Source organism: Neolamprologus multifasciatus, chromosome 3 (genome assembly GCF_963576455.1).
Source record: "Neolamprologus multifasciatus chromosome 3, fNeoMul1.2, whole genome shotgun sequence".
NCBI lineage: Eukaryota > Metazoa > Chordata > Actinopteri > Cichliformes > Cichlidae > Neolamprologus > Neolamprologus multifasciatus.
Genome location: NC_140441.1, coordinates 39298602 through 39321823, shown reverse-complemented (window position 1 = coordinate 39321823; position 23222 = coordinate 39298602). Strand labels below are relative to the sequence as shown.

The following is a 23222-nucleotide window of genomic DNA, read 5'->3' as shown; positions in this document are numbered from 1 at the left end:
CCTCAAAAAGATAGAAACCTTCCCACCGTGAAGCCACAAACACACACTCACACATATAATTTTCATCTTTCAACACTTTCGTCACTCACCGATATAATAAATGAGTAAATGAGGAGTGAAGAGCAGCCTGAATGCTGATGGGTTAAAATCTGAAATTGGTTCTGGCTCCTGTTTCTGTACTCTCCTCCCTCCTCCTCCTTGTCTTCTACCCACTTTTCCTCCTCTGCAGCCTTTATCAAAACATATTTCTCCTCCTCTTCCTCTTCTCATTCTCTAATTTTCCTTCCCTGGTGTCCCTCCTTTTTTCTTCCCCCTATCTCCTCCGTTTACCCCTCTTGCCTTTGTCTTCCTTATCCTTTAAATTCCCTTTAAATCTCATTCCCTCCTCTCATCATTCTTCATCCCGTTTCTTTGGTCTTCTTTTGTTTCTGCCTCTCTCACTCCTCTGTCCTCATCAGAGAAACACAATTAAGTCTAAAATAAAAAAATAAGATCATTACAACAAATTATAAAGTAAAATAAAAGAATATGAAAAATAAAGATAAGAAAATGAATTAATGAAGAAGTCTATTAACCTAACCCTTTTAAATGATTAACTAAAATGTGAATAATTAAAAAAAATACATTTAGTTTAAATGATTTAAAATTGCTATAAAAAATTGGCAAAATAGAATTTTTAAAGTATTTCTTCTTGAATCTGGCAGCAGTCTGAACCCTTTGTGGTCTGATTGTGGAACTGAAACTGAAATGTTATCTCTCTAGTGGGGAGGGAGCCTGAGCTGGTGTGTGAGGTCAACAGTTATGTGGTGGAGATATCACTCAAAAAACGCTAATTGTATTACACATTACTCTTACTTTTCTTTATAGTAATGCAGGTGAAGTTGATCTACATTCCTACACTCACCTGTGGCAGACATGTGCTTGCCCTGAAGGGGGCTCAGCCTTTGCAGTTACAGTAAGGAACTCAGTTATTCTCAGTCATAAGAGCCTCAGAGTGACCACAGCTCCTCATTAATAAAAGAAGATAAGGCAGTTCAGAATGCCACCTGGATACTTTTTTTTGGCATATGCCTCAGTGAGAAAACCCTTGAGCCCAGGCCACAGTGGAGCTGCTATGATTTTTCTGTGCCCACGTTTGAAGAACTGGAAGTGGAGGGTGAGGAAAGGGAGATCTAAGCATCTAAGCCGCAGAAATTCAATGGATGGATGAATAAAATGAAAATTAACTCCTCCCTCACATAGCTTCCAGTATCTCCATACGCCCCCCCCTCCACACACACGCCCCGTTGTCTCTCCCCCCTTCCCCCAGTCTTCACCACCTTGTCTATTCTCCCTCCCCACGTTCCTCTCTCGCCTCCCCTCTTATAAACGAGAAGCCCTCCTCCCATGACCCTCCAGTCCTTTTTACGCGCCGTGCGTAAAGCTTTTCAGTCCGTGTCCAGAGCGCACAGACCAGCAGAAGAGAGAGCAGGAGGAGAACATATGTGCATGTTTTAAACACCGATGTAGAGTGTGTACGTTTACATTTTGCTCTCCGTGCAGGAGGTGACTCCGTCTTTAAAAGTGTCCTCGGCTCCTTGGAGGCTCGTTTGGGGGCCGAACTTACCGGCGGGTTCCGCTGATCCAAAGTGACAGAGGCGCGGATGTCAGCGCTGCCTCAGACAGCAGCCGAGTGATTGTTTCCTAAAATAGGGCAAAGGACAACCGAGACCTAGCTTCCCGCTCCAGGTTGGGTAAATTCAAAAAGACATTGGAGAGAGAAAGAAGCGGGCAGAGGAGAGAGACTTGTAAGCGGGACTTACACTCGAGGATCCAGAGGATGGGGATTTAAACTCTCAACCAACGTCAGACACCCGCCCCCTTTCTTCCTTTCTTTTTGTTATTTTTTTTCCCTTTTAAATTAGATTTCAAGATTTTGTTTTATTTATTTATGTTGATGGCAGCCGGGAGCCGCGTGAATCTTCCCGGGGTTTTCCGCTCGGGCTGCCAGGGAAAGAGAGAGGAGAGAGCCGAGATCAGAGAGCGGTACCGGGACCCGAGCTAAGCGCTGAGCGCCTGAGAGGAGAGACTCGGAGCAGGTCAGTGTGTCAGGAACGCACGCGCACCACGCGCTCACACATGCACCTGCTGTGTCAGTACAGGAAGCACGCTTGTACTGTAAGCGAGCACACGTGCACTTATGGACGCACGCGCACGCTGATTTACAGTGAATACAAAATGCGCGCGAGAAAAAAGAGCGAGCCTTCAGATGTGGGGCTAATTTAAACTTTTCGCACTTTTATTTTTTATTAATAGGACGGCCTTATTTTCTTTTCACGGTTCATTTCCATTAATCCAATTTCACATTGTTATTTCATTTATTTGATTTTCACGTAAAAATAAATACAAGTAATTTAATACTTTTTAAAAATATTTTAGTTCATCCTAATTAATTTCATGAATTTAATTTTTATTTTTTCTAATATTTTCATTTTCCTTTTCCTTTTTTTGATTTTTATAAATTTATTTTATTTTATTAATTTACATTTTATGTACTTTTTCACTTCATTATATATATATATATATATATATATATATATATATATATATATATATATATATATATATATATATCATTTAAAATTATTTTGGAATTGTTATGTATGCAGTATTGTGTGTGTCTCACTGGTCTCAGTTAGACTCTGGTGATTATAAAGAAGACACCCAAGAGTATGTCTTCTTTATATTGTGAATATACACACCAGAAGTAGGTACTGTGTTCAGAAAGTTTTGGCTCTAAAAGTTCTAGTACAAGCTTTAGTTTTAGTGTTATTTTGGTCTCAATGGTCTCCACGTTGAAAATGTGTCCTTTAAAAGCAAATGTTGGTTTCGCACGCAGCGCTGATATGCTGTTAAATGAGAGAGAAACAACAGCGCCGTGATTGCACATGTTCACTGCTCGTCTTATCCTCCCTGCGATAAGGAGTGCAGCTGTTTAAATATTAAACCATCATTTCCAGCAGAAATCTGTCCTGCACACTTCTCCTCCAACGATTCGCCCACAAACACCCACTTTAATGTGTGCCTCTGAGTGTCAGTGTGGCTTCTGAGACGACAGAAAGGCGCAGGCTTAAGAAAAGTCCTAATGTTGGTTGTTTCTGTCTGAGGTCTTAAAAAGAATCAGAGGCTTAGTGAGGTTTCCTCTCTGAGCTGACAGCTGGTGACTAGGGATGGGTACCGGTATCCGGTGCCATGACATAAACGGTAGTAACCAGACCGAAAAGCAGCGCACATTTCGGTGCTTTATTTCGGTGCTTTTTTTCCCTGAGATGTCATACACTTTGGATTCCAGTCAATCATTTTACCTTTGCAAGCGTAGTAGGCGGGTCCAGGTACGTACGTTCTTTTAGAGCAGAGCTACAGATTAAAAATGCCCAAGGCGAAGCGGTCAAAGCCTGGCTGTACTTTACAGCAAAAGATGCAAACTCAGCAGCCTGCAACAAGTGCTTTAAGCTGATACTGTGATACTGTCAAAGGAGGTAACACCTCGAATCTGATGAAACACCTGGCGATGCATTGCGTTTTTTTAAAAGCCGAGAAATGCACCGTATTTGATACCTTGCTGCGAGACCTCACACCATGCACATCTACTGCGTTATCGAGTAGATGTGCATGGTATAGTGGGCCTGTTATCGAGTTAGCAACATCCCCCAAAAACCCGAAGAGGAGAGTCCTGGCCCCTAGCCCTGCCAGTGTAGCAGAAATGATGATGGATGATGATGGCAGCAGCAGCCGTTCTTCTCTGCGTGAGTAGCTTAATGTTGTCCGTGTGTAATTTACGTTGAGTAGGCTAACCACGTTATTACATTAATGCATGTAAGGTGAAGTAGCAAACACCGTCGTAGTTACATGCGGCTGTCTTCTTGTTTGATGGTAGATACTCCCTTCACCCTGGCCAAAAAGGCTAAAATGACCAAAGAAAAAGTGGAAAACAGTTAAACATGAGAGGTTTTTGGACAAAGTTTGTGTTTTTTCCATTGATTAAGCACTGCTTCCAGCCAAGAGTGATACCATAAATAGCTGCAGAAAAGGCTAACATTGTTATCTTTTTACAAAAAAACAGCTGAACATAAGAGGTTTTTGGACAAAGTTTGTGTTCTCCATCCTTTAAGCACCGGTTCGAGCACCGTTTAAGCACCGGCACCGTTTCAAAAGTACCGGTTTGGTACTGGTATCGGATAAAACCTAAACGATACCCATCCCTACTGGTTACCTGCTTCCAGTAATTCATCCGTCTGACCACATTTTAATGTGGCCACCTTTTAAATGGTACACACTGTTCCTGGATGTTGAAATTCTAACATAGATGTTGTTCATCAGATGAACAGATAGTAAATCCAGCTTGAGGAAAACAAGCTTTTCATTTCTGTGTACCATCTGATTCAGAAGTCAGCAAATTACTTAATATACTTTAAAGTCCTATGTGACAACATTTAGTCCCATTGACATACAACCTGAGACCAGCTCACAATATCAAAATATCAGCTGTGGAAAATTAATTATTAGCTATCGATGACCAAATTGGTGCTCCGCTCGGCATGTGTGTCCAGCAGCCTTAATCAAACACGCCTACGCTGCTGCCTGGTCCAGAGATGCACACTGGATCCTGAATCATGTGCAGCTCCTTCCTGTTTGCCATTTGTGAGTCTGTAGAGCAGCAACAGCGCTCTGAAAGCTCTCAGTGGAATGGAAGCTGAGCGATCAGGGAGGGTTTGTGCTGCACAGGTGAGTTCACCAGCACCTTGCTGCTCCTGGAGGAGCTCCTGTTCAGCTTTACAGTATCCATGCTACAGGTGCTTGTTGACTCCAATATATCTGGTTAATGTTTACTGTTAGAACGCCTGGGTGTCAAGTATATTCAGGTGCGTATTAATGTTTGGAATGACCGCTGAGTCAATTTTACGTTGTGTTTGGTCAGTTTAGTCTTGTTTTCTGATACTAGGAAGGCAACAGTGTGACAGTTTGAATTGAGGCATTAGTGCTTTGAGCACATTGTTTGGAAGCATTGCCAGCAGAGACGCAGCTCTTCTGTTCTGTTCATAGAGTTCTTTAGATAAGTGTACTTTTTCAACCCAGTCTCGTGCCAAACAGGAAGGTATCGTTTCCCAAACTTAACCAAGTAGCTTTTTGTGCATAGTGCTACAGTCACATTAGGGAAAACAGTGGCTGGAACAGCAAAGGTTATTGTGAATATATGCAATGAACTTGCAACCTAGATGCATTTAGAATGGCTTTGATGATGGCGATCTGGTCTATAATTGATCTATATGAGTTGCTGTTTCAGAGCAACTTTGCTGCATCAAGTTGGCAATAAAACAGCAATAGGATAATGATTCTGCAATTGAATGAGGTCAAGTTGGCAATTACATGCAATTGCTATCCATTTTTTTTCTCTTGCTTTTCAGGGTTACAGAGCTGGAGTCTATCTCAGCTCCTGCAGGGTGAGATGCAGGGTAAACCCCTGGACAAGTAGCCTATTTATTGCAGAAAGAGTTATAACTATTCATAGTCAATTTAAAATCACCAATTAACCTAGCATACATGCTTTTAGGATGTGGGAGGAGTCCGGTGTACCTGAGAGAACCCACATAGACATGGGGGGGGGGAAATTAGCAAAGTCCACCTAGAAGGGTGCTAGCCGAACAGTAGATTCAAACTGAGGACTTTCTTCCTGTGAGGGGATGGTGCTAACCACCACATCACCATGGCACTCCTACATGATTATCTGTTTGTGATAATACAGCAATTAAGTTAGACGTCTAAGTTAGACTGCATAACAGTGATAGCAGCCAGTCCGAGTTGGGTTTGGAGACAAACTGCCGCCCACAAGAAGACCTATGCAATGACCTTGTGAAGTTGAACGTGCAACACCTTCAATTTCTGGGGGACTATTTGGTCTCCACAAGTATTTGCAAAAAAACCCCAACCCAAAATCAAAATTAAATTAGGACAGGTCGTTGTACTGTATTTAGTCTAGTTTTTACTCTCGACTGAGCAATGGACATAAATCAGTAGCTTTCACTACCTCAAGGTTCTTATCAAGAAGGAAATTCACAAAAAGCTTTGCAATACAGAATAAGATGCATCAATTGAAACAGTATAAAGATATAAAACTGAATACAGGGAAGTCTGCACAAGTGGGTCTTGAGTTAGTTTTTAAAGGTATCAATAGAATTCACAGTCCTTAGGTCCAGTGGAAAGGAGTTTCTGTCCAGTCTTAAAGACGAGTTTTCAGTGGCTAAACCTAACCAAGTAGCTTTTGAGAAAATGTCCAGAATCACAAATTAATAGATTAAATGATGCAAGTGTTTTAGTGTTTGATGAACTGACAAGAAAATGTGTTCCTTTTGCAACCAGTGTCGCCCCCTGCTGGTCATTTGAGAGAATGCAGGTTTAAAAAACATCTGTATCAGCTTAAACTTTTAGACCAGTGGTTCTTAACCTGGGTTCGATGGAACCCTAGGGGTTCGGTGAGTTGGTCTCAGGGGTTTGGCAGAGCCTCCGCCATGACATGCATGGTTCATTTTGTGCACCAATAAAAAACACATCTATGTCTTGAATTTGAAAAAAACTATATTTTATTTTTCACTAAAGAGGGGTTCAGTGAATGCGCATATGAAACTGGTGGGGTTCGGTACCTCCAACAATGTTAAGAACCACTGTTTTAGACCCATGTTCTTCATACATACAGTGGGGCAAAAAAGTATTTAGTCAGCCACGGATTGTGCAAGTTCCCCCACTTAAAATGATGACAGAGGTCAGTAATTTGCACCAGAGGTACACTTCAACTGTGAGAGACAGAATGTGAAAAAAAAATCCATGAATTCACATGGTAGGATTTGTAAAGAATTTATTCGTAAATCAGGGTGGAAAATAAGTATTTGGTCAATAACAAAAATACAACTCAATACTTTGTAACATAACCTTTGTTGGCAATAACAGAGGTCAAACGTTTACTATAGGTCTTTACCAGGTTTGCACACACAGTAGCTGGTATTTTGGCCCATTCCTCCATGCAGATCTTCTCAAGAGCAGTGATGTTTTGGGGCTGTCGCCGAGCAACACGGACTTTCAACTCCCGCCACAGATTTTCTATGGGGTTGAGGTCTGGAGACTGGCTAGGCCACTCCAGGACTTTCAAATGCTTCTTACGGAGCCACTCCTTTGTTGCCCGGGCGGTGTGTTTTGGATCATTGTCATGTTGGAAGACCCAGCCTCGTTTCATCTTCAAAGTTCTCACTGATGGAAGGAGGTTTTGGCTCAAAATCTCACGATACTTGGCCCCATTCATTCTGTCCTTAACATGGATCAGTCGTCCTGTCCCCTTGGCAGAAAAACAGCCCCATAGCATGATGTTTCCACCCCCATGCTTCACAGTAGGTATGGTGTTCTTGGGATGCAACTCAGTATTCTTCTTCCTCCAAACACGACGAGTTGAGTTTATACCAAAAAGTTCTACTTTGGTTTCATCTGACCACATGACATTCTCTCAATCCTCTGCTGTATCATCCATGTGCTCTCTGGCAAACTTCAGACGGGCCTGGACATGCACTGGCTTCAGCAGCGGAACACGTCTGGCACTGCGGGATTTGATTCCCTGCCGTTGTAGTGTGTTACTGATGGTGACCTTTGTTACTTTGGTCCCAGCTCTCTGCAGGTCATTCACCAGGTCCCCCCGTGTGGTTCTGGGATCTTTGCTCACCGTTCTCATGATCATTTTGACCCCACGGGATGAGATCTTGCGTGGAGCCCCAGATCGAGGGAGATTATCAGTGGTCTTGTATGTCTTCCATTTTCTGATGATTGCTCCCACAGTTGATTTTTTCACACCAAGCTGCTTGCCTATTGTAGATTCACTCTTCCCAGTCTGGTGCAGGTCTACAATTCTTTTCCTGGTGTCCTTCGAAAGCTCTTTGGTCTTGGCCATGGCGGAGTTTGGAGTCTGACTGGTTGAGGCTGTGGACAGGTGTCTTTTATACAGATGATGAGGTCAAACAGGTGCCATTCATACAGGTAACGAGTGGGGGACAGAAAAGCTTCTTACAGAAGACGTTACAGGTCTGTGAGAGCCAGGGATTTTCCTTGTTTGGGGTGACCAAATACTTATTTTCCACCCCGATTTACGAATAAATTCTTTACAAATCCTACCATGTGAATTCATGGATTTTTTTTTTCACATTCTGTCTCTCACAGTTGAAGTGTACCTCTGGTGCAAATTACTGACCTCTGTCATCATTTTAAGTGGGGGAACTTGCACAATCGGTGGCTGACTAAATACTTTTTTGCCCCACTGTATATGGTCTATAGTTGCAGTTCTACACTTTCACGGATATTTTCATGTGCACTGAACTTTATGTTTGGCAGCTTTACGGTGAACTTTGAGCTTTCTGAGTCCAACACAGTCATAACGGGTGTATTCAGAATTTGTTTTGAATGTCTTTTTTTTTTTTACTGTGCAGGTATATTAACAAGGAGAGGAAGACTTACTTTACATACACTCACTCCATCTTGACTGCAGTAGCAGATTGTGACTGACAGAGCTGGTTTACAGTCACTTGATGTTCCAGGCTCTTTAATCTCCTCCTCTGTTGGATATGCCACTTTTGATTGATTACAGTGAATCAGACTTTGATGTGTCAGTCTGACCGGTTAATCGATCAGTCACTGTCACTCACTGAGCTTGTTTTGACAGTGGTATCACTCATACTGCTAGTTTCCTCCAGCTGCTTGCGCTTTCTCAGGCTCATATAATCTCACTGAGTCTTGTCAAGAAGTAACGGCGTCTGCTTGGATTGACCGTTATGAACTGAGACTGATATATGTTTTGAAAGAGTGCTAATGGACATATCAGAAAAATCAAAACATGAATACTGAATAGAGATTGATTCACACATGAATGATATAGCACTTTAAATATGTCAAACTGTAGCTCTGAGTTGAAGTTTTGTCTGCTTTTGCTTGCAGGGTCTAAATCGCTTTCTGTGAAATACAGTTGTTGGGCTTTCAGATCTCTTGTTCAGGTTATTTAGCTTCGGTGTTCAAGGGAGATGAATGTTGAGATGTCTTCTGAATGGGAGCATATATTGTTCTAAAACCTGCATATACGTTTAAGCATTGACGTGCAAACTGCTGATTCCATATAAGACATTGAAGCACGTCCATACCATCAGTGATGCAGGTCTTTGAACTGAACACTGATAAAAAAGCCTAGGTGGTCCCTCGCCTCTTTACTCTGGGGACACAGTATCTGTGGTTTCCATGTTAATTCATTCCACTTTAAATGAGCTCTGGTCTAGAGGCGACAGCAGTGTTTCTGGATCATGGCCATTCAGGTTGTGTCCTTTTTGCATGTTAGAGCTTTAACCTGCATTTGTGGATGGCATGTTCCTCTAGTACTGTAAATTCCAGTGAGTCATTCCTGTTTTTAATGTAGAGCCACCTGAGTGCCTGAAGACCACCAGATGAGCATCCAGTGCTGTTTCCAGTTTCTTTTTAGCACCAGTTATTTTTCTAGCTTTTTGTTTTGTTTTGTTTCCTCACAACATTTTTGAGATGCATTCGTTCCATCAAACTCAAACTAATAATAGTTTTCTCATGTATTTAATATCTGATATGTTTTCTATTTGCTGTTGTGAATAAAAAAGGTGTTTGTGATATTTTCAGTTACTACATTCTATTTTTATTTGCATTTTGCACAACATCCCAACTTTTTTCGTCATTGTTGTTGTACTTAATAAAAAAAAACGCAGTAGCTAATTCACCTTCGACGCAGTTTCCATGGTGTCAGCACCATCATTTGAGCTGCATATGTGCCACCACAATGCTTAACCTGAATGAAAGGGCATTATATTGTGGTATCTATCTTTTCTGCAGGGGACTGCATCCATACCATTCAACCAAATATTGGTCCTAATTGACTCTCCTTTATCAGTGTTACCATGGCGCTGGCATCTAATAGGAACCCACCATGTGCCACCACAGTGCACTCACAAATGTGACCAACAGAAAATGGGAATAATCCCGGCATGTACAACCGGCGCTTCTCTCAGTGTGTCTGTTCACATGGTTACATAATCACAAAAAGCCCCACACTCGCGTGCTCAGGCCTCACCACCAATCACCCTGCTGCTCGTGTGTGTTGTCTGATTTCAGGGCACACACATAACACACACCAGGACTGAGGATGTCGAGGTGTGATTCCCTCAGTGTGTTTTCCCCATTGTTTCACTGTTTCTCCTGTCTAATGAGCACACCATGGCTACAGATGTTGGGCAATTAAAGTAACAGGAAGCCGTGTGAGAGATTATCAACAACCCCCCCCACACACACACACAAACACACACAGACGGAGGGTGATCTAATGGCTGCTGGCAGCTGAGCTTCAACACGCAGCTTTGCAGCTTTTCCCCCTGAGGCAGCAAACGTTCTGTTTTAGCCCCGCCCTCCATCTCGCTGTATCACCTTTCAATCATTCTGCCTCCTATCCTGAAGGCTGTAACCCGCCATCATCTCCTGAAATATATTTTCTCTCTTGTCTACCGGAGATGGAAGTGACCTCTGTCTTACAAATCAAGGTCAAACATCCAAAAAGTTGATTGATGGAAAACTGTAACCGAGACCTGTAAGTCTCAAGCTGTGGCTCCTAGTGTGAGTGGTGTAATAACTCGCTCCACCACCAACTCCTCCAGCCTCTAGCTTTGGACTTTGAAGAGGAAAAGTCATGATGTTGTGATTTAAAAACAAGAAAATAATGGTGGGAAATTCAACAGCCACTTTATTTGGTATGTCTCAAGACACCCTTTGACCTTCAGAACTGCTTTAATTCTTCATGGCATCGATTCAACAACGTGCTGGAAACATTTCTTTGAGATTTTTGTCCTTATCTACACAAACAAATCTGCAGCAAATTTGTCAGCTGCATATCCATGATGAGAATCTGCTGTTCCACCACATCCCAGAGGTGCTCTACTGGATTGAGATCTGCTGACTACTGAGGCCATTGGGTTACAGTGAACTCTTTTTCATATTCAACAAACAAGTTTGTGATGATCCAAGTTTTGTGACATGGTGGTGTTATTACTCATCAGACCAGCCAACCTTTGTCTAAGCATCTGTTGTGCAGTTTTGGTGAGTCAGTGTGAATTGTAGTTTTGGTTTTGTTCTTCCTGGCACCTAGTGTGATCTTCTGCTGGTTTTACTTTAGCCCATCTGCTTTAAGGTTTGACGTGTCATGCCTTCAGAGATGCTCTTCTGTATTCCTTGGTTGAGTTGTTATTCGAGTTACTGTTGCCTTTCTATAAGCATGAATCAGTCTGGCCGTTCTCCTGTGTCCTCTGGGATCAACAAGGCATTTTCACTGGATATTTTCTCTTTATTTGGAACATTCTCAGTAAACCCAAGAGATGGCTGTGTTCAAAGTCAGTTAAATCACCTTTCTTCCCCATTCTGATTCTCAGTTTTAAAATGCAGCATGATGTTGACCACATCTACATGAATGCATGTACAGTGTTAATGCCATGCAATGTGACCATATATAACAGGTGTACCTAATAAAGTGTCTGGTGAGTGTCTATAAGTGATCCATTTGTTTTTAAACGGTTAGTAATTGTTGAATTTGCTGCTGTAACATGAACTTTTGGGTTGAATCAAATCTATCTTTTTAATCTGAAAGATAGCTGTGACATGAATTTAAGCCTCTTTTCTAATTTTTAATTTTGCCTTTTGCAAAGTGTTAACCATGAATCGTATCATATCTGTGCATGTAAATCTGTTGTGGGATGAGTTTTTCATCATTCCGTGTCTTAAATACGATGCTTGATGTGCAGCTCTGATCATTTGCATCTCATTTGCGTTATTACAGAACGTTCAATATGATTTTTGCTCTCAGACATTATTTCCTGATGATGTGCTCGTGCCCGTCGGAGCATCTTGTCAGTCTGAATGAGCAGAAAAAACAAAATGAGCTAGGCGGATTAATTAAGAGGTCTCATTTAAAACTGTACATGTCAGCAATCAGATAATCAAAGAGCCTGGTTGCACATGGCTTCATTTGTTCATTTCTCTAATATGCTGTCTTCCTCATCTCTTCCTGTCTGTTTTTTTTTTCATTCTTCTGTATGCAACACATAACTCAAAGTATGTGAACAATATATAAAAAGAATAAAAAGAGCAGCAAGCCATTTACATTGGAGGATTTCCAACTCGGAGTTGGAAGTTGGAGTTGATTAAATTATTGTTTTTAGCACACCAGATTGCTTCATTCATTGTTCAGAGTAGTAAAAATGTTTGTGTAGCTGAACAACTTCTCCGAACCACTCTAGCTTGTTTGCCCGCAGTGGCCACCCTTATCTTGTCCCGTTTCTGATTGATGTTAATCCTCTACCGTGTGCCCATCTTCATCTTTCTCAGATGAGTTAAATAAACCTGACATTATTACTGAGCTTACAGCTGACTTTGTTTCAGCATTCAACCATAAAACCACGTGTTTATCTCCTTATCAACAGACGATTACCACCCACACTCGCAGGGGCTGTTAGTGTTCCATTAGTCGTACAACCACCGACTTCACTCTTTTAATAAGTCCACATATATTGACTCCGTTTATGTGTGTTTGTTTTTGTGTGCTTATATCTTTATGGCTTGAAAACATGTTGTAAACATGGCTTTGAACTTTACATCTCATTTTTACTACCTTTAAAACCACTCACTGATGCCATAAGGTTTATGACTTCAGCTGACCCATTTCTTTCAGTCTGTCCTTGTATGTTTTCTTTTTCCTGACTGTCTTTTTATGTAAATGGGATTTTGTGCATCTGTGTAGCTCTTGTTTACTGCTTAGCTCCTACCTTAGCAATACAAGCAAAAGGTCGAATGCAGCAAAGCAATCATAATAACAAACTTTTGTAGCTTATTTTTTACATTCCAAAACTATCTTACAAAGTGGTTTTTAAAGAATACACAGAAGGAAAACAAATACAAAATAAAAGTATAATAGAAATGAGAGAAAACACCCCCAAATTTGAATGTGTTATTTAATAGGCCATGGGGCAGGCCATGATTTCAGCATGCAGAAAATACAACGAAAATGCAAAATGAGCAGAAAGGGACATAAAGTAACCATAAAGACTGCAAACAATGAATAAAAATTGTCAGAATTAGATTTTTAATGACCAAAAAAGAATGCACAATGCCCACAAATGGATGCAAAATGACAAAAGATCTAAAATGACCAGAATGGCACACAGAAATAAGACACATACTACCAAAACAAGACAATGCCCTCCCAGATCCAAAATGATCAAACTGAGACCTAAAAAGAGCAAAATGATTTTTTTCTTATTTAACTTCCTTAAATAAGAAAGAAAACCCTCACAAATGGCTGCTATAGTAGGGTCTACCTTACAATATAAAAAGGGGCTTCCGGCAGCTGTTGTTGTGATTTAGTGCTTTACAAATAAAACTGAAATGAATTGAAAGGTTAACGCTAAAATGACCAAAATGGGGAAAAGAAGACTGAAAATACTAACAATATCAATCATAAAATGTGTGCAATAATTACAAAAGTAAGATACAAACCCCCACATTTTACAAATTACAAAACTGAGTTAAAATGGGCAAAAGACATACAAAATAACCAAAATAACATAAAACAATTAATGTTACTGTGAATATTATGCAAAATAACTCAAAAATCACAAAATATTGCTGTAAACTTAGCAAAATGTGCAAAAACATATACAATATGACAAAATTGGAGAATTAGAGAAGATTAATATAAATGGGCAAAATAACAACAAAATCAGGCATAAACCTAACAAATTATGAATAACAGATTTGGGTGTTCACAATTATGACCAGAATGACATAATTTCCATGAAATAATAAGAATCAGACATGAAACCACCTAAACATAATTTGAAATCCCATATGGCCATAAAGACATTAAAAATTGAGATATCAAACAAGCAGAAACATGGAAGACAAGACATAAAGAAAATTAGATGAGAAATGATATATAAAATGATATTTTAGCTATCTAGAACTTTGGAGGACTTACTTTGACCAAATGCCAGCAAAATGTGCATGTTTTAACTGAGAATCCAGAAGGAATTATCATAGAAGGCATTATATAGAGAAAGACAGGGGACCAAAGGTAGAGCCTTGAGGAACACCATGAATAAATCTAATATGGGTCTGAGATATCACCATTCTTGTCTAATGCATTAACTTTGTTTTGTTGTTAGAAGCATTTCCATTTTCTCTAAATAGGAGAAGAGTCTATTGAAAGAGGTGGATGTTAACCTAAAACCCTAACATAGGGTGAATGATGGTGACCTGGATAATGTTAATAGATGAACCATTATTTGAGTTTGTGTCCACTTCCTAAGTTGTCATTGTTTCTAAAATTGAAAGATCTGTATTTATATCCACTTTATACCTCAATAAACTTCTTGAATTAAACTGTACATTTTTAAAATGCATTTTACATAATGTAATAATTCCTCATACCTTCAATAGGAAAAATCACCCCCACAGTACTGTTTGAGGGTTGTGAATCACGTTTTATTAGACCAACAGATAAGGTCCCACTGGGTACAGAGGAGGATTAAGAACTCCCCAGCAGAAATGGACTTTTCTGTGTAAACAGCAGCTGTGCAGATGTTATAAAAACCATAAATCTTAAATACTTTAGTTTAGGAGAAAAATACACAAAGCACCAAAATGGTTGTTAGTGTAAAAGTAAATAGACGTCTTTTCCTTTTTACCTCCCATCTCAGCTGAGTTCGAAAGATTTTTCCCGGTGGATAGAGTTGACATTTACATCCTACAGCTAGACTTTTCCCTCCCCTCCCTCCTTCCATCGTTTAATTTCACTTCAGTCCATCTCGGCTTTATTGCTTTGATAAATCCTAGACTGTCAGACAGGTGGCCTGCAGGTGAGGAGCATGTGAGCAGCTGCACAAATCCAGCAGTGTAGCTTCAAATCTGCTCGTACACGCCATCTCCAGTCACTTTGTATTATTCACACTTCAGTCCTTTTTTTGTTTCTCATACTCCTCTCTCTTGTTTTGTCTTTACCTTCTTTGTCTCTTTGTTCTTTGATTCCCTCCCATCATTCCTCCTCTCCTTTCTTTCTTATCATCTTCTGTTAATGTTTTTTCCCTTCATTTCTTTCTCCCTGACTTCGTCTGCTTCTCCTCTTCCCACATGTATCTCCTGTTTCAAAACCTCTTACCTGATAAGAGGTTTGTGTGGGTGTATGCAGACCTTCTGACTGCTACATCTGATATGTCACAGTTCTGAACCCTCTCCAGATAAATAATTAAATAAAGCAATCAATAAATAAATTAAAATTAAAAACAGAAGTAGAAGTAGAATAAGTAGAATGCATTTGTCCTATACACCTGTGTAGGTGACATTCACAGAAGAATAACAACACAGAGGAACTTTTTAGAACTAGTATTAATAAAATACATAAAATTCATTTTTATCAATAAATAAATAAATACAATTAAACTGAGACTGGTATTGTCTTGAATTCCTCAAAATTGATAAATCAGGAAAAAAATATGGGACACATTAAATTAAAATCCCAACAATCAGATAACCCCATATGTTGCAATGCTGCTTTCTTGGAGCCAGAAGTGACCATATTTGTAGAATAACGTGACCACACCGCTAACTTTAAGCCTCAATATGATCCAAATGGTTGAATTATACCCACATTTTAAACTTGCTTTGTCTCACCAGGAAAGATCTTTTTTCCTTTGGTCTTTCATTGGTAAATATGCATTTTGGGACGTGTAGCTGGAGTCAGGATAATCTTTAACATCACCAATTAGCCCATCCTCATCTATTGTTCCCCAATCATGAGCAGCAGGATAGCAAATAAGGAACAGGAGTTGAAGAAGAAGCAGAGGCAGCCAGACTGGAAACAGGGCAGTGTCCCGAAGTGTTGGTGTGCCTAACTATTGCCTGTATGGTTGTTGTGCGCTGAAAATAATAGGGACAGCATTTTTTGTTCCTCAGACCTTCAGTTTGACTCCAATTATTTTTGTCTGCTGTTTATCTGAAGTGTCAAAGAGTCTCCGAGAAAGGCTGTGAAAGTTATACTATACTGTGCATAACTACAACTTTGTCCCAGAGGGTTCGGTCTCTCACTCTGTTTGGATAACAATATACAGTAAATACTGAACAGATAACTGATTCAGACTGAGATGGCTGCATTTTAAAAGGTTTGTGCTGCTTACATTTAGCCAACCCCCCCCTCCCCCTCCAAAAAAAACAAAAAAAAAAACAAAACAAAAAGAAAAGAAAAACCTAAGAGTTGTTCTGTCAGTTCTGCTCAGTGTTGACAAAATCCCCCAAATGTTAAACATCCTTTTCTATTTTCTGGCCTCCACTCGTACATAGATACTCATCCTCTCAGTCTGACGCTCTCTCTGATGCTTTCTCTCGCTCTCTGTATCCATTTAGCTGCACATCACCATTCCGCTGATTTATTCATCTCTCCTCTTTTTTAATTCTCTGTCACATGCAGCACCTCTATTTTTGTCCTCGTCCCAGAGAGCATGAGCAGAAAAAGCATAAAGTATAAACGTGCATCACTGTACTGAGTGTTTGGCAGTAACAAGCCTTCACATATGTTCAGATGCTTCACTTAATTCACAATTGATCACTGGAAGTCTTTAGTTTCCTGATGAAATTATGTGTTTTCCCTCAAATTATACATGATTATCATCTTCAGCTACATTTTGAATTAGACTTAATCAATTTCAGAGGAAATCAATGCTGAATTTTAACAGTCCATCTGTCTCCAACACTGCACTGGCGTGGCCTCGAGTCAACTTGGTGACCACCCGTCACTAGGTGCATACATGCATACTCCCAGACTGGTTCGTGAGTGGTTGTTGAATGTTGCCAGCTGTGGGTAGATGTATTTGCAGGAGTCCACTCTGCAGGTGGGGGAGAGTCATAGGAGAGGTAGAGAATAAACTTCTACTGTCTATTGTCTTGTGTAGTCTGGGAGATGATTGAATGTTAGGGTGGGTACAGTTTCCTCTGCGGTGGGATCGGGTGGGCTGCCCTGGGTCCTGTATGGCTGGGCGGTCCTGCTGCCGTAGGCCCTGATCTGGATGGGCCTGGGCTCCCTTGCCTTGGTTGGTGCCAAAGGACGGGGGTGCCTACTGAGGTCAGCGGGGGAGCTGGTCCTAGGGAGGGGCATCTTGCTCCTCCCTAGGGCCATCTTGGCAGTCCGATTGGGATCAGGGATGCGGGGCCTCCCTGCTGTTGTGGAGCCTGGGGCGGTCTGCTTTCCTCCACCCCGGGGGAAAGGGGAACATCTCCTGGGTCTAGGTGCTGTTTTCCCCTCCAGAGGCGAGGGTACCTGGACCTGGGGTATAGAGTTTGTTTGGGGAATGTGTTTGTGTGTACAGTGTCCATGTATGTTTATCCCTACGTTGGGTGAGTGCTGAATATTTGTATATGTGTGCATGAGGGTGGGAATGCATGTCTGTGTCTGTGTGTGCCTGTTTGTCTGTGTCTATATGACAGGTCGGGTCTTAGACTCCACCTCTCTGGGACCTCCCAGACCCTCCAAAGGCCTATCTCCCCTCACCACACTCCCTGCCGGTAACTGATGCCCTCAGGGGTCGGTACGTTGGTGATTCTTGGTGTCCGGGGCTGGGCGCTCAGGTATGTACCAGCTCACTCCCGGTGACTACTTGGCGGGGCCTGGTGCCTGTTGCTCAGTCAGGCCTCCTCTGGGGCTGCGGCTCGGTTTACTCTGGCACAGCTGGCTGCCGGCAGAGCCGGCGATCACGCCACTGCAGCCCCCTCTGGCTTCTGCTCCGTGGCTACTGGGTGACCCCTCGTCTGGGGATCCTCAGCCCTTCCCATGAGGGTGGCACGGATGCCCCTCCGGTGGTCCTCCTTGGGCTCTTGCACTCTGGGGCCTCTGGGTGTCTGGAGCCTGGATCTCCTCCATGACTGCTTCATGCCCTGGGGGACAGGGCTATGGCTCTCTACATCCTCTTGCAGACCATTACATGGGGAAACCATTTGAATACAAGTGCGCTGATCCACACAGGTGTGCACACGGGTGTTCACTGTTCATTGGCATAAACGACACCTTTATTGGCTGCTACTTCCAAGCACATTGTGCGCTGTCGGTCCTGTTTGCTACACAACAACATATATGCAACAACACACAGATGGTGTGTTAGTGTTGTGATGGTGTTGTGTTTAGTATGTTGCTCTGTTTTTTTTTTGCTTGTTTTCTCTTCTTTTTCTCTCAACAGGTGATCCAGGAGATTTCTATTTTTCTTCTTTCTCTTTTTGAGTGCCCTTTCTCACTGTCCCTCTTCCCTTCTGTTTTTCTTTTCCTTCCTCTTTCTTTCTCCCTTTCCTATCGCTCAGTCATGTCTGTCCCGTCTGTAACAACAGAAAATAAGATAAAATAAATAATAACAACAAAGGTCGATCAAAAAAAAAAGAAAAAAAAGAAAGAAAGATGTATTTGGTTTCAAACAGCTATGCAGTGGTGCACTTAAAACCTCCCTGTTACTGCTTTGATCCCAGTAACCCACATTTTTCATGGAGGACGTCACTAGCCTGCAAATGCTCAGCAAAACTTAAAGTGTGATACAAACTACAAATGTTAGTGTCTTGCACCATTTGAAATGTGTTGGAATAGCAGGGCATAACTTTTAGTCTGAAGGCAAAAGTTCTTTTCTTCTGGAGCAATCACAAAGAGGGTTTTGGTGCATTACCCTCTCCAAATCCTCCAGAATCTTGGACAAAATCAAATCAAACCAAGACCCCATTTGTGCAATATGCAGTCTTTGTATTTTCATTGTAAATTCTTTCAGAGGAAACATTTGAAACACTTGATGTGTTATGCGTGATGGGTATAAATTTTTAATTTTTGGGTTGCTCTTGGATATATATTTTGGAAAAACACTGTGGGAGTCTGATACCATTTTCCTACTAGCATTAATCAGGAGAACTAGGCTTGAAAAGGTTTTGGCTTCAACTTCACATAACAAAAGAAGCAGGAGGTGCTAATGATAAACAGCTGCTTGAATCTCACTAACCACACAGGGAAGGTATATTTTTAACAGTCAGGCTCATTTTCAACAGTTGATTTTTGCTGAAATGGGTTTTCGTGCTTGGGCGAGAAAGATAGAAGAGGCTTGTGTGTGCCAGAGAGCAGCTTGTCTCTCCATCTGTAATCAACAGTGTGACACTAATCCTCAGACTGTGTGTCGAGCAGGGAATCTCAGTCCCAAAAACTGAAGAGTACAAGCCACAGGCTCTCATTCGGCCCATCCAATCAGGCAGTGATTTATACCTGAATAGGATGGGACAACGGCTGAACTGAAGATGTTGTTCAGGCGGTGACTTCTCAGGATATTAAGCAACATATTGCTTATTTCATTTCTGTTTTTTTGTGTTTTTGTAGCTCAGCTCTCATTTTTGGATTGTCAGTCACATTTCTTATTTATACATTATTCATTGTTTTGTTTCTGTCATATAAGCTGTCACCAATAACAAACAACAACAAAAAACAAATTATGGTACAAAACAGGAAGAAAAATACACAACTAAACTAACTATTGATTTTCATGACTTGATAAATCGTTGGTTTGTTTCCCTCGCAGCTTGTGATTTACCATCCTTGCTACTGTAGAATTACTAGTGGATTTGTTTGGGTGTTTGTATGTTTGACACTTGTGCAAACTACCTTTGTGCAAATGTGTTACTGTCTGCAAAGGAACAGCTACAGAACACTGATGCTATGACTTCATCTAATGCCATCAGCAGGTTGTATTTTTTTTAGTTCAGTCTTTTGTGGGCAAATACTAAAAAAAATATAACAAGAAGATTAAAATTGGATTTCACATCTGCAAATATTTCTTCTCTCTGTAGAGACCATTCACAAATGCTCAGATGTCAGCATCCTGCTAAGCCAAGACAATTTTTATGTTTTTATGCCTTTAAAAAAAGGAAATCAATAAAGGCCGTGGGCTGGGTTATAAGGACGTGGTTTTGTCAGATTTAAGTTGCAGTTATAGGTTGGGTGAAGAAAGAAAGCAGATGAAGCGTGAATGGTGGAGACCAAATCAGATCTTCAAAAATTAGGGAAAAAAAAGAGAAAAAAATGTATGCAATGATACACTGAATACCCTCACTTGAATTAAAACCTTTACAATTAAAAAATAAATTAAAATAAATATATAAGGTCTTATTAAAATATCTTCAAATACAAATGTATATTATCTTCAAATACAAATGTATAATTTTTCACTTCCTAATTCCTTTTGTTCTGGAAGACTGCATGCCAAAAACTCTATAATTAAAAACAGGATAAGTTTTACAGCATTTGCTAAAATATATATCATGCTTATAGTTTTTCTTCTGTAATCTAACATTTAATACATGTTCATAAATGCAAAACTTTGGACACAAGGAAGCTATTTTTAACCATAACCATTCAGGTTTACTAACAATCTGTTTTCTGTTAACCCACCAAACAACTGGTCTAATAGTTTAAACAGCATATCATAATCTCTAATACTACAAACAGAAAAGTAAATTATGAATAACTTAATAAAAAAATCAATAAAAATACAACTATAACTATGGCGACTCCTTTAGTCCTTGGTATATAATTCATACCCTCCCATGTTTTATTGCACAGTTTCCTTTCCTTAATTCATTCCAAACAAATGACTGTTAAAAAAATAAATAAAAATAAAAGCTGACATTCAGTGAACATTACAAATACCAAAAGGGAAAACTGTAAGATCTGTGAAAGAAGGCTATTTATTCATTGACATGTAAATGTCACAGATAATTTCTTTAATTTCACCTGCGGCTTTATTCTGGCATTTAGACAATGGTGGCATTTGGAATCACTGATACTGAGTGGGTGACTGAAATGTTAATTATATTCAAGCTAAGCTGCTGTTCAGTTTGCGAGGAAAACATTTCAGTTACAAATCAAAATTAGAAGAAACAGTAATTGGTTATTAGCTGCGTAGTGTTTTCCACATCCAAACATTATGTTACTGAGAGACTTCCAGCCACACAGTGCTATTACTCCACTTCTTAATGTTAGACATCAAAGTTTAATGAAGTGCTGGGGTTTTGTGCAAAAGCTGCCGGCTGCTGTTTCACTTCTCACCAGTTTGGGAATATATTTCTTTGTCTTGTTGGTTTAATTCCCCTACTTGCCCGTTTCCCCCTATTTTAAATCATTTTTTCAGGTTTCAGGGTCTTTTTAACATAGAAATGACTCAGCAGTTTTAGTAATTGTATACTCGCTTCAGGAATTTTTGATTAGCACACACATCACATTACAGTCATGACTTTCTTTGCCCAACTTCAGTTTCTATCAACCACTGAAAGCCTTTCTCTAAAATTCTACTCCATGTTACATGATCAGTCACAACATTGCTGCAGTTAGCAGCACATTCATCCTGCCCGTCTCCAAATCTGCCACACCACAGAGATGCTCTGATGAATTCAGGTGCTAACTGGGTGAAGGCCCATGAAGTACACTAAATGCACGGCCATGTTCAGTTTGGCTTTGTGCCATAGTCTCGTTTTCTTGCTGGAAAAAGCCAAGAAATATGAGGCCATATATGGATGTACATCTGAGCAGCAGGAGCAAGACCCAGCTAGATTGTGGCATTCAAAGTGATTACTGATTGCTATTACAAAGTGGCCCTTCAAAACCATCCCCCACACCATTACAGCAAGTCTGCATTATTGATACCAATCAGGTTTGGACCAGATATTGGCTGCTGATTCTGGCCAATAATCTACACCCTCCGGTGATGTGCAGGATTATCAGACCTGGCATATTTTTCTTTTAATCTTTAACTTTTTTGGGTGTTTGTCTTTTATGGACTTTGCAACCTACATCTCTGTTCTCAGCTGACATCAGAGGAACTGAAGTATTTGTGTTGTTGTTAGCCAATCAACTCAACGCACTTGTGGTGTGTTGTGAAGAGTAAAAAATCAGGTGCCACATTGCTGATTGATTGGATGATGCTTATCAGGTGAATGTCTGTGTCAGGACTCTCTTTCCTCACATTTGACCTCCTGGAATCACATTTAATCGAGACCACCATATTTTCCTTAACCTAACAAACGAAAATAAATTTCTGAGTACATTTTCTGAGCAAAACCCAAGTAAATCAAAGTGCAAAACACAGAGATTTCACCTGGATTCCAACCACAGTTTCCTAACAAATATCTAACACTGCCATTCCTGGAGCCTTCTGATGAACACTTAGCAGCTCTCTGAAATGGGAGCATTACCTCACAGCTCAGTAAGTGTAAAGATGAAAGCTTGAAAAAGCTGCCAATTGCTAAATTCCCAAGGATTTCCAAGCCATATTCCAAAGGAAAAATATGTATTTGCATTTGATGCGGGTTTCAAAAGACTTAAAAGTCAAATCTAAGGAAGATTTTTTTTTTATTAAAGTAAGTGGACACTTGTTAAATCTGATGTGGGTAATCAGTCGATTATCACATTCTGTTTTTTGCTCTTGTTTTTTAAGGTCTATTTTTTATGTGTTAAGGCAAAGAACATTTGTGATTGTTTCTGTTATTTCAGAGCACCTATTTCACTTTTTAAGCAGTGCCAGTTGGAATATTATATCATAAGGACATATAATTCCTAGCATTTTGACTGACAGCTGGTTGATTAGATTAGGTGGCCTCATCGCGGCTTATCAGCTCACCAGAGGATGAACTCTGAGCAGTGTTTTAAATATTTTATTTTGTGCATTTTCTTTATTCTCTGATTTGTCTTAATAATTTAAATGCTGAAGGTGTGGGAGCAGCTTTGGAAAGGCTCCCCAGTGGGATGTTTTTAGGTTATGTTCTCCAGTTTGGTTGTTGTGTACCAGTAACATAAAAAAAATCACATTAATTTCTGACAGTTTAGTTCATAAGTTTGTTCACAGTTTGTTTTTTTGGCTTGATTCCCCGTCATTAGCACTTCCTGCTCCTGTTATTACAGCTTAAATGTAATTCATGGTTCTCCTGGCATGCTGTTTTCAGGGTCTCCTTTCTGATTAAATTTACAGGACCTTGTGCTGCTCAGCTCTTTCCCTGATGCACTTCTTATGTAGGTCAGCAAAGATCAATGCAAATTAGAATTTACCAAC

At 40.4% G+C, this 23222-nt stretch overlaps 1 protein-coding gene across 1 annotated transcript in view; it reads left to right on the top strand.

Moving 5' to 3' along the window:
- Nucleotides 1-1356: 1356 nt before the first annotated feature.
- Nucleotides 1357-23222, top strand: part of npy2rl (neuropeptide Y receptor Y2, like) — an 87200-nt gene continuing 65334 nt past the window's right edge. The window contains exon 1 of the mRNA XM_085145263.1: nucleotides 1357-2078. The gene's annotated coding sequence lies outside the window, so the exon portion shown is untranslated. The remainder of the gene's footprint in view (nucleotides 2079-23222) is intronic.